Source organism: Numida meleagris, chromosome 2 (assembly GCF_002078875.1).
Source record: "Numida meleagris isolate 19003 breed g44 Domestic line chromosome 2, NumMel1.0, whole genome shotgun sequence".
NCBI lineage: Eukaryota > Metazoa > Chordata > Aves > Galliformes > Numididae > Numida > Numida meleagris.
This window is the reverse complement of record NC_034410.1, coordinates 9174049-9194949: the sequence shown is the minus strand read 5'-3', so window position 1 is coordinate 9194949 and position 20901 is coordinate 9174049. Positions and strand designations below refer to the sequence as shown.

Here is a 20901-nt window from a genome sequence, read left to right as displayed (position 1 = left end):
ACTTCTTTACCAAGTTATTACAAGTTTCTCAACTGCAACATAACATTCATCCAGTTACTAAGTACAAAATTTGCTACCTTTATTGTAAAACATTTTAAAAAACTAACCCAAAAGTCACAGTAGCAAGCATTTCCACGTTTTCTAAGGCTTAAGCACAGTCTCATTTCCTGCTACTACCGGGGTATCATCAACTTGAAGTTCCAGCCACATTTAGAGAGCCATTAAACAATTTAGTGCACTAAATCTGCTTGCCTATTACTTCTACACTCACATCCTTTTTTATTAAAACCACATTACTTCTATTCACTGCATCAAAAAAAAAAAAAAAAGCACATTATTTCTTACTTCCAATTTTCTATTGTTCTAGAGCTACAAGTATTAGCATTTTATCTTCAGCTTAGGCTTCTGGCCTTAAAAACAAACATGTATCCACAACAAAATGGAGGTGTTTGCCTTAGCAGTTCAAGAAATTTCCCCCTACTCATTTATACCCCAAATGCCTCACAACATAACGAAGTGCTGATACTGCTGCTGTACAGGAGGAAATCGCGCTAAAGAGAACCGTACTCAGGTTAAGTGAGACAGCATGAATGGCAAATATTTCAGAAAACCCAGTGAGCTATTCTTGCCTGACTCGGAGGTGCCACAACCTTGCTTCTTGCACAGCTTCTGAACCACTCCTGCCTCAGACCCTTCAAGTGCAGCCTGTGAGGCTCTGGCCACAAAACTCAGCAGGACCACACTGGCACAGCAGTGGTTGAATAAAGCCGAATTGTTGGATTTGGAAGTAACAAGTCAATAAGGCTTGCTGCATCAAACACTGACCCAGCATTCAGTGCTGAGTCCAAACCTGCATTTCAGGAACGCTCTGCTCTCCAAACCACATGGTGTGGGGGGTTTTGGCTCTTGTATAGGAATTTGAGTGTGTAATCCATATAGTGAGCAAGTTTGGTCATGCTTGCCCAATACAGTGAACACTGAAAAACAGGCATGATATGGCATATCTGTAACGTAGCCATGACAGGTTTTTCCATCTCAAATGCTAATGATTAGAAACTACAACCTAACTCCCGGTCTGTATTTATTCACCCTGTACTGTCATCCTCATGTCCATACTGTTCTGTGGCGTAAGTGGCTTTTTTTACTTTTTTTTCCCACAGTCACTTCTTTCTAGACATATTTATTACAGAGATCATACAAACTCACAGCGATTGACTGGAGACATGTTTACCAAATTCCCCTAGTATAACAGGAAGCTATTCAAAGACATGGGATGAGCTAAGGACAGAGAAGGTAACAAAAGTAACAGCATTCAGCCTATCTGCTGGACCATTACAGAAATGTCAACATCTAATTCACAGCCCTAGCTAATATAAACAGACAGCAAATAAAAGTGACGAAGATTATATATTTGTACTGACTTTGCAAGAAGACCTTCAAGTTTCAACCAGTTGCTCTCCAACCTAATATAACCATAGATATCAGTTCTTTCTCTAAATCAAGCTCTGTCTAGAAGGACTCAGTGTGCTGTGAGGAGTTTTGAGAATCTTACTTTGAAGATAACATGAAGAATCCCAGGTTTTCTCTGGGAGCCTTTTGGTTGTGCCCAAGTGAAGGAATCCTAGAACCCTAGCGGGAAATGTATCCTAAGTTTGGGGGTTCTGAGGGAAATGTTGGCTGACCCTTGGAGGAATTGCCCTCTAGCAAACCTCTACCCCAGTGAAATCAAAAGAATGACATCCAACAGTTAGAACTACTCTGCTGCAAAGAGTTCTGGGCATCTCCAGTTAGCTTACAGCTCAATGCATTATTTTGCTGTCTTTATGCAAAACAGAAATAGTCTCCATTGCAAACTTCTAACATAGATAAAAATAACATGAGCACATTAAGCTGCTTTTGCTCATCACCCCTGATGAACTTCATATGGCAACCAGACCAAAAGCCCCCGCTGAGCCCCTGAAGCTGAACGCGAAACGGAAATATCACAAAGAAACACTGCCAGCATCCCAGAACATGACTCATGCTGCTTAAGCACCAAATCATTACATTTAGAAGACTGTGGTCGGGGTATTTATCAGGGACAGATCAAGCACTCGAAAGCTGCAGTTGAGGGGCTTCAAACTTGGTACCGCTTCCTCCTGCGCTGCTAACTGCGGGCACGTCACTGCACATCTCTGCACTGCCATTTCCAAATGCAAAGCTAATTACACTAATCCTTCTGTAGCACTTAAACATTTATGGTTGAAAATAATTATTCTAAGAACTACTTACGCTGTTGTAGAAAAGAACTACAATACTATGTGAAAAAACAAGGCCGAGTCTCTTCTGTCAGCCTGTCTCTTGACAGAGATGAACTGCACAAGCAAGAATGACGACAAAACCCTGCTCAGGATTGATGGACCTTCCCAAGCAGAGTAAAAGAGGAACTGATAAGGCAGAAACAGTCAAACAACACAGGGAACGCAGTTAACTGTCCTAAGGGCCAGATTTTCAAAGATGTCCAAAGACAGAGGTCAGGTCCATACGTGGTATGATTTTCAGAACAAATATTTATGAATATACTGAACTCCCACTAAGACCAATGGCAGCTAAGTGGTGTACCCTGCGCAGACAATTTCTGCAATTTTAATGACTTTAAACACCACTGAAAAATGGTAAACAGACTAAAGAGATGCTTTTTAATGTTCCCTGTATGACTATTGTGGAAAAAATTTTTAGATGGAAATGTGACTTTTAAATTGCAGTTTAGCAATCTATAAATGCTAATGAAATCCCCTGCTGCCTGCCCTGTGATAATTTTTTCCTATTAAAAGCTTGTTCTTTTTTCAACCTAATAAGCACATCATTATTCTAAGCACATTCATTGTTCAGACAAAGTTTAAATTTACGGTTAAAATAAAAAGAGAGGTCGCTTACAAGTAAGCAGAATTCTTTGAAATATAAATTCTTCGGGTGCATTCAAGCCAACGAGGTATATGTATGTTCTTCCACTTAAAACTAGTCTTACATAGAGGGGGAGAATGAGCCAAGAAAGCATGAATGTGAACTATACATACCAAATCACCATTTTTTCTTCTTTTTGAGTGATAGTGCGCAAGCATAGTTTAGAGCACAGTAACTTAAACAACTACTCCTGCACCACCAACTACTGCTTTACCAACACACAGGTGTGCGTGATGTTACAGCACATGGTGAAGGTAAGGATGGAGCTTCAGACAGCATCTTCTCCAACATCTCAGCTGTTCCTAGCAATGCCACTTATGTGTGCTCTGTCTGGAGAATTACTCTGTAGTAACAGCAGGAGATGCATCTCAGCAGTCCAACAGCAAACCCTGACACGGCCTCCAATCAACTCTGACAGTCCATGTGGAAATGGCTGAACTGCTAAACCCTTCAGAAACATGCGTGAGTAGCCTGACATGTTTGAATGTGTGAATACAGAAGTAGAAGCTCACCTGACATAGAAGTGTAAAAATCAAGTTCTGCTTTAGAGGCAGAAGACCAGAAATAAAGCTTGCAGAATAAATAAAATCTGCTGATTAAAAAGTATAATTCTGCCATCATTTTAGGCAGAAAAATGAAAGTCACTCATAAGAATGCATCTATCTCCTGCAAAAGCCTCTGAAAAAGTCACCTTGATAAAAGCAGAAGTAGTAAACACCAAGCACAATGCCTTCGTGGGGCTAAGTGCGAGTCCAAACTCTTTTAGCCTTAAGCAGATATTCCATAGCAACTTTAATAAACGATACAAAAGAAAAAAATATTAAGAAGCCACAAAGACCTCATTCCCAGAATAGGCAGCATGTGGGTTCTGGATGGCTTTCCTCACTGAAGTACTCCTGCCTATTTCCATGAAAAAGAGTGACAGAAAAAAGCCAACTGGACATAGGCTGCTGAATTGGTAAGATCTGTCTGCCCTACAGACAGGGCTGAAGGACTGGTTTTCAAACATCACAGAAGCTGACTATTGTTACAAAGGCTCATGATGGAATTCTCAGAGGGCTGGGTGCAGGAAAAATAGGCAAAATTATTTAAGCTGGGTTACAGAGGAAATAAAGGACAACAGAATAAGTAATCAGTATAGTTCTGCTAGATAACAGATTAAAAGTTCGATACTATTGTGTATGTATGATTTGAAGTGAAAAATATTTTTGTTGAAATTCTAAAACAATGCCAAGCTAGATAATCCAAAAAGATGTCAAAAAGATCAAAATAAAAATAACAACTTTCAAGAGTGTAAACACCATCCCATCATCTTGCTTTTGTACAAATGCCCTCAAACAGTACATCGTGTGCTACTTTTATTAGCAATTGAAGTCACATAAAAATAATCACTAACAATGAGAAACATCAATGTTACTATGCAAATTCCAAGATATTTCCAAAATGTTTCCAAACCATTTTTTTTCCATTTCTCAAAACCAAAAGAACAACAAAACCCACAAATCTCCTTTTGTAGACAATTTAGTCAAGATGAGTACAATTTCACTCACATGTACTATTCAAAAAGGTATTTCTTGCCTTTTCCAAATGAGAATTGTTTATAACTTTCTTCCATGCACTCCTAATGTCTGTGTCAGATGGGGTACATCTGGGCTGTGCATGAATCGTCACTTCATGCAGACATAAGTATTTTTGTAAAAACACTGGGAGAGTTCTTGTAAATATTAGTCTGATATGGTTATGCTACACAGTTTAATACTGGATTATTTTGAACTCTGGAAATCCATTCCAGGTTAAAATTGATTACTAATACTAATCATTTTTTAAGATTCAGCTTGCAGCTTTAATGCCTCAGAGCTCTGCGAGTTCATATTTCTACAGAACAACTCCTCACAACAGGATGTGGCTTGGGTTCTTTTTTCCCCTACCTGTTACTCTGCAGCAAGTTGTCCCCATTATAGTTTAAGCAGAATTGTGAGACATTGGGTAGTAAATGATAAAACACGCCTCTGTAGGTGGAACATGCCATGTGCAGGTCTGTGACTGACCAAATCCCAGCCCTGTGCACACAATGCCACATAAATGGACACCCTCTTCCTTGCTGATACCCAGGCAAGATGTGTGCCCGAGTCATGTTGTAAAGCTGTGTATCAAACCGCTATCATTGAGTGAACCGCACGCTGGGCAGAATGCCAGCATCTACTGTTTTGAATCTTATTTTCTTAGAATAACCTTGTAAAAAATATATAGTTTTAACCACAATACAGAGGGGCATTACTTCTTCAACCAGTGAATTATGTCCACTTCTGCTGCACAATATAGCGAACATTTAACAGTGTGCACTACTTAGCAACTTAACCCATGGCGTACCAGCTTTCTGAGGGGAGCATCTTCTAGCAAAGCATTCTCAAACTATACCTCATCCCACGTTCCTTTCCTTGTCCCTTCCAGATCTACGCTGTTTTCACTTCTCTCATTACTCTCCATCAGCCTTTTGCTTTCTTCTTTTACACTTGCACTTCACGGATTGCATTCTTTCATTTCGTAAATTCTGAAGACCCACCTCTCCTCTCAATGATATGTCTCAAAGTGCTACTTTGTATTTCCTCTGTACTGTATCATGCCACGCTGTTCATTCACGCACAAATACTGAATTTAACTGGAAGTGGGGATTTTTCTAACTTGTTCAGCCTCTGCTATTAGCTTGTAAACTGCCAAGTAAATATGTGTTACTATGTAAATATACAACAATAGCAAACACCAGATGAAACTGGACAGAAATGTGGGTAGTCAGAATGCAACTATACAAAACTGGGCCAGGACAAGAGGCATCCTCACTCTTGTGGAAAGAGCCAACGGATCACTAAGCTAATTTAATGAGTCAAAACCATAACAACACAAATACATACTTCCAACAAAATTTCAAAGCAGTACAGTATAAGCTATCTCCTTCCCATCACCTAGTGTACCTGTCAAGGGTGCAGAAGCCTCGTTAACAAACACCTGCACTGCAGCTTGCAGTAGACCAAGACGTAGGAAGTGAAGGTCGTCATTGGAATGCAAGGCAAACCACGGCAACGCAGACCATGGTGCCAGCAGTATGGGTGCCTGCAACCACAGTTACAGGCTGCTCTCCACAATTAATTTCATTAATTCAATTCAATTCTGAAGTAAAGCTCAAACAAAGGGCTGTAATTTCAAACTGTCAAGAGCTCTTGTGCTTCCGAAGTTCAGTGAGGTAGGTATGAACAGGTTTGAGACCACTGCACCCTTGCATTTCACTTTATTGATCCAAGTGACGACTACCTGGCCATCACGCCACCAGGAAGGTGACCTGGGCTGCCATTTCACCACCACCCATAACCCCAGCTGCACAGGTGGGACCCAGCCTGCACTGCCGGTAGCAAAGCGCACGTACCCTTGAAGCATCTTTCAGTAGGCATCTTCAGCTCCCTGAAAACCTACAAGGATGTCACACTGAAATAGACTTTTTTGTTTCTTTTATCACTCAGCTTACATTTTCCTTGGCCATGTAGCTGGGTTTCGACACCAATGATGTTGTGTTTATTTGTTTTTTTTAAACTTGCTGAGTTACCCTTCCATGACCAAAGTCCCTGTCAACAGGCAAAAAGCACGCAGTATGGGCACAGCATGTTCATCTCGAATTTGTCGCCTATGGACCGCTCTCCCAAAAGCAAGTACAAACATCACATCCTCATTTAAACTGCCTCACTACACTTGGCCAGGGGACAGCATTCATAAAAACTTTCAAATTCCTCCTCTACAGTCAGACTCATATGCACAAACTGTCTAATACTTGAAGAAAGAAATTACAACCTACAGAGCCCAAATGAAAGCAGGACAAGAAGTTGTACCAAAATTGTCATAGATTGGTGTAATAAAGCAGGGGAGCTATTAAAATTGTCTGAGCATTAAACCATTGAATATTTTGCTTAGTAAGAGCACTCAACAACAAAGATGAGCAACTGACACACACCGTCATTTAGAATCTCTCTCCTGATGGTACAGTAACAGAGAGATTTAACATGACCATACCCACTCCTTTGATTCAGCTTTGAGCATACATCAGGAATGCACAAGGAAATGCCAAGGGATGCAGATGGATGGAATTACCATCTCTGGGCTCTAAGCTTTCACTGAACAAGCTGGAAGCACAGATCCCAGCACTGTGTGGAGAAGCCCATGTTTGTATGAAACTTTACTTCTTTCTTGTTCCACCTTCATTATGGCAAACTAAAACAACACCTCAGAAGAGCATGAACTCTCCTTTTCATTTCTGTAGGGAATTAACTGAAGAGAGAAATCCTTTAAAAACCAGTGTTGCCAAGCACACTACTGTCAAAGAATTTACCACCTCTTTTTACACAATATGCTTGCCTACTGCATACCAGGAAGAGGTTTATTTCATTGGGAGTAGCTCCCTCTGTAAACACCAGACACTTGAGAGCATCACATCTCTGTTCTCCTCTTTCCACTGCCACACACTATTGCCACATTTCTTCTCTTTTTACGTATCTAGATCATTGTGCTTCCACTATAGCACAATAGCAGCACTTATAGTCTAGGAAATTAGTTTCCTTCTGCTGCTGAATATATAAAGTATGCTTTTCTCACTTTTTTTTGCACGATCATATTTAAAATTAAAGAATAAGCCATTCTTAGAGGGTTTTTTTTAGTTTTAGAAAGTTACTTATGGTAATCATTTTTAAATGTGGTTTTTGTTTTCATGCTCGCAAACCACGTATGTGATAAAAACATGTAATAGCAAGCTGATGCCTAATTACATGACTTAATGTTGCAAAACTCTGTATCTTAAAGCCAAAGTGCCAAGAAAGATCAAAATAATTTTTCCTTTTTTTTTTTTTTTTGCTGCAGTGAGCACTTTTTTCTATTTAGATCATGTGCAGAAAAAAAAATTTGCATGATAAGACTATGAATTCAATTGTGCTTTCCCTTATACTGTTGTAAGCTAACAGGAATATTTCATTGCTTTTTGCAGAAGTGCCATTTAGAAGCCAATAACCCCACGATATTACAAAACTCTTCAACACTGCCCAACAGTCAGACGACTTAGCTGCAATGTGATTAAATAATCTGATAGATCAATGAATGCAGCATGAATTAAAATGGCTGCAGGCTTCTCGAAGCATGAGATCAGAGAGCCAAGGAAAGGTTTATCTTACTTTTTATATTTCAAAGAAATGTAACAATTTACTTGAAAAAAAAAAATCCACATGTCCCTAACAGAAATAAAGCAGTATTACTCTAATACACGGTGACTAAACAACACATTTTTATTGTCAAAAAGCAGCTTACATTTTGCAGTTCTTATACTGAATAACCTCGTTCAAGGAAAAAGCAATCTCTGCTCAAGATACATAACAGTGCTAGGATCTGGCCAAAGTGAACTGTTATCTCACGCGTGAAGATAATGAATGTTAATTTAAAATAATGTTCTTTCAACTCCAGTTTTTTTTTTTCATACAATCAATCAGGCCTGAAAACGTGTGCATGCGCTCTCCCTCTCGCACGCTCTCTCCCTGTCACTCATACATAAACACTTCATTATATATTCTCATTCCCAGACAGTCGGGAGAAAATTTTCTGCAGGTGAAACTCATATTGCACCACTGAAATCAGTGGTGCTGCACCAAATTATCTTAACAAAATAACCGGTTCTCTCAGGCACACACTGTGTGAGCCATATACCTGGACTTCTGCTTAATGCACATCTCACCCAAATTTTCTTTTCTCCTTTCATTCATGCATTTCCCAGCTCTTATTTGCACTCTGCAGCAAACCACTAGGGCCTTCCATTAACTCACCCCTCAAGGTCTCTTACCTCCATCAAACACCACATGAGCAGGCAGGTACACGTGGCTCTTTCCTGCAAGTGAGGAAGGAGCTCTGGATAAATACCAGAGAGAGAGCACTGCAGAGGAAGGCTGTGAGGCATTCAGAGGACAGAACAGGCTTGACCCAAAAAAGAGCAGCTTTAATGTCATAATATCAAGCGTACAGCTATTATATGAAAGAGAATCTGAAATACAGAGTTTTGGGATAAATACAATTTTTGCTGCGTAATGCAGAAACCGAGATCTAATTATTGTTGGAGAACAAAGTTCTCTATAACTTCCTCCAACCTCATAAAATTGGTGATTTTTGGCTCCTTTCTAGAAGACATTTGAGATCTGCCTCCAGCCACTGCCAGATTCTGTATTACAAAACACGCTAGTTTGATCAAGAAAGGCAACTGTCATGGAAGAGAAGCCAAGCAGAAATTTGGACACCATTCCTTCCCCGTGGCCCAGGAAACATCGTGACTGCTTACACACTACCCTGGCAGAGCATATGCTGCTCCGTTTCTGGGCACACCTGGACTCAGAGCATCTATGCCTCTGGTTACCTTCAGCTGGTGACTATCACCATTTTCTGTGCTGCTACAAGGGACAAAAACCTTTTCATTTGATTGAAAGCTACACCGCTTTAGAAGTTAGAAATTCAAGTTAGGCTTACACTTGGACTGTAATCTGTAAACAGGTTACTCTTATAAAACTTTTTTTAGAACTACTGAGATAAAGAATGCCAGTGCGGATAGGAAATCTAATAGCATTGGCACCTGGAGGTACTTGACCAATAATCTGTATTTCCTAAAAGGTACAAACTGAATACACACTGAATTAGAAGAGAAGCTCTCATGTCTGGAATAAGAGAGAAGTCAAGGGTATGCTTCCAAGTTAGGAGATTTTATAAAGAATCCTTCTAGGAGCCGGTGAGTGGAAGGCGCACGGGAAAAGGAAGAATCTTTCTTACAACAAGTACTTCCTGTAAGTCTACTTACATCACATCAATGGAAGAAGTGATAATGACAAAGCTACAAAACTGAAAGATGCAATTACTGGACTGATAGCAGCCAGGCTTCTTGCTATACAACAGCCAGTCTGAAATGCCCCCAGGTACACAGCAGCACCAGCCCAACTGCAAACTCTCCTTCAGCAATACATGTCAGTGAAATAAAACAATCTTTTGCAAAAAAAAAAAGAAAAAAAGATTTTAATACGGCAGCTTTTAAATAACCTGACATGATGTTCTAGCCAGACTGACCAAGAAGTCAATGGGAATTATTGATGATTGAGCATACAACTCCTCTCACCTGCATCCACACTGAGCTAAGAAATGTTTTCAGAAAGCTATGTTGATTGATGAAATCAAAGTTCTCCTTTTTACCCAGAAAACATTAGTATCAATGCCATATTACTCAGTGTGCTATATTATCTTCAAATATCAGCATGCACAAGAAAGATGACTGACATTGGAACTCCACTTCTCAAGGAAAGGTTCCTGGAAAGGTTGGTTCTTAGGAATGTCCTGAAGCCTCAACTACATTTACACGAAGCTAAAAATTGTGCCAGTCTGGTTTCTGTGAAAATGGCTGATAACGATCACACTTCCTCTTTTACCTGTTTCTTTTACTTATAATTAAGTCCTTCTATAACATGCAGGCTGTAAGATGCTAAAAGTCACTAACAGAAAAATGTTATCCATATTTCCTCTGTTTTTCTCATGTACACTGTAAATTCCTTCAAGGATTAGCATGTATGTAGGAAACTGCCCTAACTTCAATGAGAACGATCAGCAATGTAAAATTCAGCATGTACAAAAAAACCTTTGCAAAATAACAGTATTCACACAGCTGATATTTAACAGACATGAAAAATGCCAACATGACACTGAGTATTCCAGTCAAGTATCCAAACTAGAATATTTCATAAAATTATATAGGCAACATGAACTGCAACTGTGGTCTTCCTTTAATATGGGAGTTCTATGTAAAGATTTAATTAAAAAAATATGAAAAATAAACTTGATTCATCAGTACGTATGCTCCAACGCTGATGCATTTTTACGTCTGCCTGAAACAAACGCTTATATGACCAAGGTCTCCGTCATCATATTAATATTAATCTACCAGTAACAATGAATTTTCTGCAGTGAACATCATCAATTTTCATCAGTGAACAATCAGTGGCCTATGATTACATTTTATGAAATAGCTATTCTTTTGTTTTGATTTTGTACAATTTTGAACATGAATCTTAAGCAATTGGTTGGGTTGGGGAGAAGGGACCGTGCAGGAACCTTGGGCTTAAGATCACTCTGCAGTCAATGGCAGCTCAGAAGGTACTGATCTCAAGATTAACAAATGATCCAAAGGAAAACCAGAGAAACAAAACTCCATAATTTTTAGGTAAATTTTCCACTTCAATTTGTATATGTGAATGCGTGCACTGTAATGTTACGTTGCAAAGCACAAAGTTTTCTCTTTGGAAGCTTTCCTTTATCAGCAACAACACCAAGAAGTAGTAAAAGGGCACAAACAGTCATGGCAAACATGGCTGCTACTTGGTTTCTGACTCGAGAAACATCTGTAATTTCAAACAGTTATTTGTAGAAGAGAGGATCTCTTACTGAATACTGAGCATTGTCTGAGACTTAACAGAAAATGATAGCTTTCTCACAAAGATATAGCTCTCTTGTCTCTCAGATCTTTGTGAAGATTTATTGAGCAATAAACGTATCTCACATCCTTTTAATTTATTTTTCTTTGTGTATTATTTGTAGCTACTTTGGGATTCTGCTAATCCTTTTCCCGCAACACCATTTTGCTTCGCTTCATTGCTGCTCCCCAAGTTTCCAACAAAAAGTAACACTGTAAGATAAGAATCACTCTGCCAAAATTAGGGAACTAAATACAATATCCCACGACTCGCCACCTGCTACTCCCATCCACCTATGTTTAAAAGATCAGATAACAATGCCATGCTGTAAGTGCACAACGTGCAAGTACAAATATCCACTTTCCAAAATGCTACTTCTGGGTCCTGCACCTACAGCAGACTCCTGCAGTCCATAACCAAAACATGAGTTAACTTAGTGGCATGAAACTCATATATCTGAATATAAGGCAAGTTGGTTTCATGTTTACTTCTAACATGCTAACAAAGGAAAAGGAAACAAAACATGTGAGAACTCCGAGGTAAACACCAGTGTATTTAGCTTTTTTTTTTTTTTTTTTTTTAAACTGACTCGAACTCAAATTAGTTTTATGGTATTATGGACAAAAATGAACTAACAGAGTGAGATCAGTTCTTCATGTGCAAAAATGTAATTCCCACAGAAAAGGTGAATGGGAAGTCACTGCTATTTTGGCAGGTATGCCCAACTTTATTGTTTTTGTCAACAAGTTTCACTATCTCTGGGGCAAAAAGTATTTATTCATAATTCCCCCTAAATGATATTGCAATTGAGGGTTGGTATGAAGAGTCATAATCACCGATTTACAATGTTTATTCTGCAACTACATTATCTTGAAATATAATATTGCATATAGTAAAAAGGCATATTCAAAGCTATTCTGACTGTTGGGGCACTAGTAACAATACTTTACTTAGAATTCTTGATATTTTTGTAATTTTGAAATACTATGGTCTTGCCATTTTAACCAGTAATGTATTCTCAACTCAAATTATATGCCTCTATACTTGTCTCACAGCACAAACTGCATTTCACTGACTGAAGTGGAAAATGGGAGATTAGAATTAAAAAATCAAAAAGTCTTTCTGTACACAAAACTCTCAATAACAACACTGCATTTATCTGTGTGGTAGAACTATAGGATCCGTCTATGACAGGATATTACCAAAGCTGCATGTCCTAAAATTAGATGACATGAGCATTAACTTGGATTCATGGTCATGTCACAGTGCCTCACCACTGCGCCTGCTGTCACCTGCCCACAAGACTAAAAGATCCTGTTTGTCTCAAAGGGAAAGAAAACAAAATTGAGACATTAAAAATATGAATGAAACTTCCTTGACACATAAGGAATAGTAGCCCTTAGCTCTGTATAGCTTTGTATCTCAAATAGGTTCACCTTAAATATCTTGTATATTTTAAGAAATTGATTGCAGCCATCTTATATCGATGCATACCAAACCAAATACTGAAAAAAAATGGTCCACCACAGCCCTGGTCTCCCAGAGCGATGCATGCAGACAGGCCTCTGAAAACAATGAGTTCTGGGTGCCACAAGGACTCACATGCTCAGGTAGAGGCCTACAGTATATCATATATACCATACACAGCTACTCTGCTATCCACTGGTCCATGCCCAGTTACCTACACTACATCCAGGAATAAAGGCCTTCAGAGAAACAATTTTTTCCACTATGTAAAGACAAATTTGAGCTGTACCTAACAAACAAACAAACAAACAAATAAATAATCTCCAAACAACAGACTGAATTTGCATCCTTACAATGTGCTGAAAATTACTTAAAACTTTTTAGGAATGTAAGGGTTAACTTTTAAAGAATTTTCTGCAAAATAGAATCATTACCTCATCATATAAACTACCTATTTTGCAGGCTGTACTCTCCCAGTTGGCAGATTAAACCTTAGAACAATAACCCAATTATGAGCTAAATTTACATTCAACTGATCAAAAATCATCTAAAACCTGACAAGAACAATCTTTGTTCACAACACTTAGCACAACCAACTCTGACAGACTAAAATATATGAGCTATATAAAAGATGACATATGTTGCACTGCCCAACTACCAAGGGCACCACGCTCCAAGTACCATGGGAGTGTTCACCACATCCTGAAACCTAAAGCAAAAAAAAAAAGTCTTTTACACATATGGCCAGTGATTCTGAACAGCTCAGCATTTTATGAACCAAGTTTATCACTGGTATGTGAGCCACACATACTTTGGATAGATTTTTATTTATTTTTTAATAGTTCTATCTAGTATTTGCAACAACCTACAATACGGATACAAGACTTATTTCTACTGACATGTATGCCACTCTGAAGCTAGCTAAAAACACTTCAATCAATGTAAGCAGAAAATCAGAAGTTTCTTCAAGCCATCTGCTATAAGGAACTCTTGTTCCTCTTTCAGATCTTTTATCCTGAAGGGATTCACTGTCTGAAGCTCTTAAAAACTTCCAGAACTAAATGCTCTGTACAACAGCGGAGGGCAGTAAACATGAAAGCAAGTTGCACATCATGTCCAAGATTTGTAAACTCAACCGATGGAAGCCAGATAGCCAATTCTAAAATAATTCTGATTCCAAAATCCTCCCTGATTTTCAAGTTGTGTGAAACAAGACATTTTTCTAACAGACTAGACAATGCAGACATTTACAGAGAGGTTTGGAGACGTAGAATTAAGAAAACCTCTTCAAATGCTGTCTGTTATCTTTCTGAAGTATTTCATCCTAATTCAGAGATGGATGCTAGCACAGTTCAGAGGTTCCCATGCTGCAGTTCACAACAGCCTAGATGTAGTCTGAGCCACTTCAAGGGGACTTTATAAGACATACTTGCTGTTCATCCACCTCCTCATCTTCTTTTCCAGGAGAACCGTGTCACGAATAGCACCCAATAGACTGTACTGTCAACAAGGTGAAAATGCTGAAAATGTTTCACAACTTTCCACTATTTCATTTGCTCTTGAGATGATTTTAGGCTGAAAAGACGATCCAGGCTCCTTCCCTATCAAATCCCAAAAGTTATTCCTCTCTGCTATAAGGGCAGGTGGACACACAGCCACCTAAGCACCAACTGCATGCAGACCACCCAGCGCTTCCAACACAATGGGCACAGGACCAGGCTACAGCAAAAAGCCTGGCACTTACATACACTCTGGGCATAGTGATTACAGACAGCAAATTCGTGTTGTTTCAGTAGTGTCCTATTTTTCCTAAAAAGTTCAGAAATACTTCTTTGGCCCGCACTACATAAGGGCTAAGGCAAACTACTAGCATTGCTGTCCACAGGGACTAAACTTTTTAAAATTTATGTGTATTTAAAAACAGTATCTGTGTTTCAATTAAAAAAAACCCTAAAAAATAAAGCAGTTACAGTGCTATGGAGGACACTTGTAGCCCCTTGCACTTTTCACGGGCAATGGTGTAGAAGTGAGCACACTCCAACCCACTGCTCTCACCAAACAAGCAGTGACATGTGAAGGTGGAGAAACTTCACCAGTCACAATCTTGTGAGCAGAGCTCAACTCCTATGTTTGGATAAATAAAGAACATCCATACACTGAAATGAATGTGCCATCCTGAATTAGTTTACTAACACTCAGATAAACATTATGGACAGAATTAGCCTGATCCTTTTCACTTCTCCACAGAAAGCACTTCTCTGTCAAATTAGTGCTATAAAACTTGAAAGATGAGCATTCTCCTAGCACACCACCAAAGTCTAACAACGCTCACCCAACACCTGCACAGTCAGTACTTCAGTTGCACCTAACTTTATCACAAGTTAACTTCCATCATGCAATGCAGCCCACAAGAAGTCATTTTTCTTCAGGTAATGGAGTGTACCGGAAGACTCTCTGTCCTTGGGTGCTGCCTCTGACACCACATTGCAGGTGCCTCTCCCTGACTGCACAGACCAGAGCACAGCCAACAAACAGCCATTAATACAGTAACCTTTTCCCCCATTCATACATCCAAACTCACAATCAGAAAGATGAAGTGCTCTCTGCAGTACTACCTACTCCATCCTGTTCCCCACTGCATATCTGGTCAGGATAGAGAACGTTTGTTTAGGCACAGAAAAGCTGGCAGTAACCAACAATCCACGCAGGGAATTATTTTGAGGGTACTTTCACCTGACTTGCAGTCAGCAAATAGCCGGCTTCCCTAAAGGCATTCTGTAGCATGCTCTGAACGGTTGATAAGATTTAAAAGAAAAAAAAAAAAAGGCGTGGAAAGATGCCAGATCCTTCCCACTGAAGAATGAGGCCTAGAACAGACCAAAGGACTGCAATCTAAACCACAAGCTGGCACTTCCACTCTCACTCTAACCCCAACACCTGTCCCAGTGCTCACCCTAGGTCAATTCAGCAATTTCCTATCATGAATTGCTACAAAAGTGCAGGAAAAGAAAACAAAACAAAGCATCACTGAGACAAGAAAGCATTTTCTACCTTTGGCCCTTTTCACTGCAGCAAGATCTTACAACACTTCTTCACAACAAATAGTATTACTCCTGTAATACAAAGATTGTGGTAGACAATTCAAGGACATTAAATACCAAATTACGCAATTATAAAACCAACCAGCACCAAATTAAAGAGTTTTTTCTTAATCCCTTTTTCTCTCCTTAAGCCACCCCTCGCTCCAGCACCTGCACTTGCCACACGTGCAGACAACAAAAAATAAATTCCCAAATTAAACTTGCTGCTTTCAGGATAAGCCCAAAAAAAGAGGCACAAAGTTTTCCAAGTCCTTAATATTTTACAGGAGGACTTTTCTCTGGCACACATGGAAGGTCAGGAAAGCACACAGAGGCTCCCGATCATCCCTGCCACTGGAAACCCCCACACACACGCTTTCATCTTTTCCTCATAAAAGAAAGAAGACGGATAGGCCTCTGGACAATCCCCGCGGCTGGGGATGGAGGACAACGCCTCAGACAGTGAACGGAGCAGAGTTATGCGGAGACAAGGCTTAGGGGGGCGGGGGTGCGTGACTAACAAACAAACAAAAAAAATACAAAAATGCCGCCAAAAGCAAGTCCAGGTTTTCCTTGAACCCGACCGCCGCGGCCCGCGGGGCCCTATCCTGCCGGGGGAACTATTTCTGGAGGGAGTGGGAAGGCTCCGCACGGCCCTCACCCGCGGAGGGGGGGACAGCGGAGAAATGAGGCGCTCGTCCCTAGCCCAGGGCGGATTTGCGGCCTCGGGGCCGCGCTGGAGGCCGGGCGGTCCGTGTAGCCGAGCCCCCACTTGTCCCCTCGGCTCCACCACCGTCCTCGCCGCGGAAGCGGCACAGCCCTCCCGCAGCCGCCCGGAGGCGGAGGGCCGGGGCTCCGAGTTCACCCCTTTTTTCGTCTCTTTCTCCTTCCCACCCCCGCGGGGAAGGGGAGCCGCGGTCCCGCTCTCGGCCTGCGAGGAGCCGCCGTCTCTCTCGGCGCTGTCGAGCAGCTGCCATTACTCGGGCCGAGACCCTTCCTCTGAATAGGCATCCCCCATCTCAGCGAGGAAATGCAGGGGTGGTGGGGTAAAAGTGAGAGAAAGGGAGAAAGGAGGGGAGAGCGGAGAGCCGAGCGGGTGCCACGCGTGTGGGAACGGAGCTGGGGGGTGGTGGGGCCGAGGCCGGGCTGCGCCACACCCCGCTCGGCCTCGCCTCTCACGCGAGTCCCCGGCTCCTCCGCGCCCTGCAGGCCCGCGCGGAGCGTTTCTGTGTGTGTCCCCCTCCCCACCCATCGGCTCCCGGCTCTGTACGGCCCGATCCAGGCGGGCTGCAACTCGGGGAAACCGCCGGCTTTTGGCGGCCGAAGTCCGAGCGGGGAAGGTGTAGGGACAAAAATAATCGCTGTTAATAATCACACGCGCTCTGCCGCCGTCCCCTTCTCCTCCTCGATTTCCAAGCGGGCTGCGATAATCCTTCCCATTCCGAAAAATTATATATACATATATATATATACATACATACATATATATATATAATCCCGCCTTCCATCCCCCCACCCCCCGCAGCCCCACACATTTTATTATTAAGTATAATTGCTCCCCCCTCCCCATATGCTCCCCCACGGGGCAGGATTGCCCCCTCCCCTCGTGCCCAGCCCTTCCCCTGTCCCCTTTCCCCCATCTCCTTGGAACAGTGTGTACATGATTTTGTAGTTTTTTTAAGGCGCCATGTTTATAATCCTCCATCATATTAAAAAAAAATCCACCCAGCATGAGACGCGGTACCACGAGCACCCCAAAGCCAAGGAGGCAGACACAGAAATATCCACGGGGCTGTAAATTCAACCCCCCCTCCCGCACACACACCCCTCCTTCCCAGACTTAAAAGTCTCTCTCACCTTGTGCTGCTGCCGCTGCTTCTGCTGCTGCAGGGGGGGCGAAGTTAAGCCAGGGGAAACTTTTCAATCCCTTCCCCAGGCCGCTGCTGCCTCCTCCTTCCACATATTTTTCCCCTCAGAGTTTTATTGTGTCTGAATTTTCTCTCTCTCTCTCCTCTTCTGTCTGTCCACAGTTCAGGTTTCTGGGGTAAACAGGGTTTAGGATGGTGCTAGGGATATTTGGGAGAAGGAGAACTCTAGTGGTGTCTACTGGAGTTGCTGTTTGTTTCTTTTATTATTTTTTTTAATACATGTGAAACAGATTTTTAACTATTTATTATAAATGTATTCTATCACACTGTTAGATGTGGATCCTATCTTATTGCAGAGGAAAAATGTACCAGTTATCTGACTCTGCAACATGCCAATTCCTGTTATCATGAAGTCCATCTTGGAGAAATACTGGAAAACATTTTCAAAAGTGGATATTCACCTTGAGCACCAGAAACTAAAGCACACAGAGTCATTGTTCTCTCCCAGAACTGGCTGGCTGTATGTTCGAAGCTATGGATCTACACTTTCACTGCAGGATTAGGAGTTCTATAGTCATATGAAATATACTACTACATAGACATATATATACATAAATAGTATGAAAACATGTACTTTTTATCTTGTTTTTTTACATAAACTATTTGTTAAATATTATTAATAAATGTCTAAACAAATACATTATAAAGTTTCTGAAACATTTAAATAATTAATTGAAAATAACGTATTTTATAATTAATGAATCTTGACCAGCAATGTGGCATATTTTATAAAAGTACACCATAAGCTTGATTCTATGAAAATTTATGCATGCAAATAATTTTAATTACATGAGTAGTCATTAGCATTATTACAGTAGTTTTGGACTACTAAGAATTAAAATATGCACCCATTTTGCTCATTCAGTCAAAGATTTAACACAATTTACACAGTTTAAGCTTCTCCAGTGTGTTTAGTAAATAAGTTTTTTTAGTAGTGTCTAAAACTACGTTTGTTTGAGACTGCTACATCAGAGCTCCTCTTTCAAGAACTAAAATGCAAATAAGAGTTTGTTGCACAGCAGTGATAAAGCTTTACTTCTATTGTGTATTTAAATATGAAGGAACATTTTACTTTATCTAAAATAAATAGATAGGAAAAAAAGTGCTGGTAATCAGCTTTCAAAGGTACCGGAGGGATTGGGCAGTTACCGAACAGCGATAATGCAGTTTATTAACTTCATTATATTGTTTTTAATAACAAAAAACAAATGAAATTTACAGGCTTTTTTTTTTTTTTAAAGTAAGAAGGGTACTGAGAAAGAGATTTGCTGTCAGGATAATTACAAAAAGACTACCTTATGTTAAGCATTTAGTTGTGATGCTTGGCTCTGATTATGTTCAGACCTGTAATTTTCAAAAAAGACACTTGATTGAAATATATGCCAAGTTTCCATGGGATATTGGTGGCTTGGCTCCCTTAAGTTTCTTTGAAACCTCTGTACAACTTGCATCTACGATATATTTATAGAAGTAAAAATGTTTAGGTCCTTATCGTTTCTACTGTGTCTTCTTTCATTCAAGCTAACAGGTCTGTGCAAGTGGGTGTGTTTAAGACATACCATTTTTTTGCACCCAGAAGCAAGCAGGAGAGCAGTGTAGCTAGCAGCAAACATAGGTGCCTTTAATCCTTCAGCTAGAACAGCCAGATACCCAGTACAACTGGGTTAGCTTGGGGGATTCTTTGGCATAAATTCAAAACAAAGCTCCAATTCCACTCTGTTCTTTAGTGAGAAGATTTATTACTCTGACACACTGCCTTTTCCTTACCTATGTAAATATTTACTTAAGGCAGAAGTTCAGCTATCTTCAGTATAAAAAGGGTTTAGCCCTTTATCTCTCAGGACCCATAGAGAGCTGTCAAATAAATATTTAGTCCGTGATTTCACAAATGCAGAAGCATATGCAGGACTGAATCTTTATGTTGTGTCTTAGCTTAGAGTTTTTACTTGGAATCTACTCCTTGCCAACAATTTGTTGTACTTAACATATTTGTAAAGGCTGGTTTGGACCGACTCCAAATATTTGTTTCAGAATACAAATATTTGATTTTGGAAAGAACAAGGTATTCTAAAGCAAACATTTAGGGAGTGCCTACAGCCATAACTGCTTTACCTTGCCTGAGCTGATGGGCAGTGAATTAAATCAACGGTAGAGAAACAAGCAAACAGTTTACATACGCATGTTCATGGGTCTTGTTTTGTAGTGTCATGGAGGGACCTCATGAGGTCCCCCAGGTAAACACTTGTATTATATCACCTTCAGAATATGCACTGAAGGAAAAAATAATGCGTTTTTTGGTTGTTCTGAATTAATTTTAACTGTACTGGAAATACTTTTTTATGCTCATTAAGATACAGATTTGAAGCTGTACTAGCTAGTCTTGGTTAGCCTCACTTCTTGAATTGACCAGCATTTTGTTTGATCTCCAATACACGTGCTTTACAGATCCCTTTTGGCCATTAACTTTCCAACAGGAAAAAGAACCAAGAGCTCGAAACAGTTAATGCAGAACTCTGCTCCAAAGCTGTGCAGGCTGAGCCAGGCAGACAATAGGAAGGAAATCCCACCCTCCCCGAGCGCTGGGCAGCAGCATGTTTCCTCATAGGCAGTGAGAAATGTTTGTTAAAACAAACGCTGGGTTGGGGCTGTCTCCAGCTCCCCCCCTCCCCAGAGCGAGGATTGGCTGCCGAGGCAGGCGAGAGGCAAGGAGAGGCCGGGGGAAATTCAGGCATTTCCTTCGTCTTCGGCCTTGAAGGTCTCTGGAAACACGAACAAACACGGAGCTGGGTGTCTGCAGCAAGATGAGTACATCTCATGCTGAAGTCATTCAGTTTGGGAGCGAGTTTACTGATCAAAACCCAGCAGCTCATGCTGTAATCATAAGGGTTCCAGACATCTGTTTTCTTACTTGGTTGTAGAAGAAGAAAATGTACCACAAATGCGGTGTTAGAAAGCAAACACGAT

General features: G+C 40.6%; 1 protein-coding gene across 5 annotated transcripts in view; it reads right to left on the bottom strand.

The window, feature by feature from the left end:
• Positions 1 to 18088, bottom strand: part of ZMYND11 (zinc finger MYND-type containing 11) — a 103324-nt gene extending 85236 nt beyond the window's left edge. For all 5 annotated transcript variants that reach the window (XM_021385385.1, XM_021385384.1, XM_021385387.1 and 2 more), the window contains exon 1: positions 17867 to 18088. The gene's annotated coding sequence lies outside the window, so the exon portion shown is untranslated. The remainder of the gene's footprint in view (positions 1 to 17866) is intronic.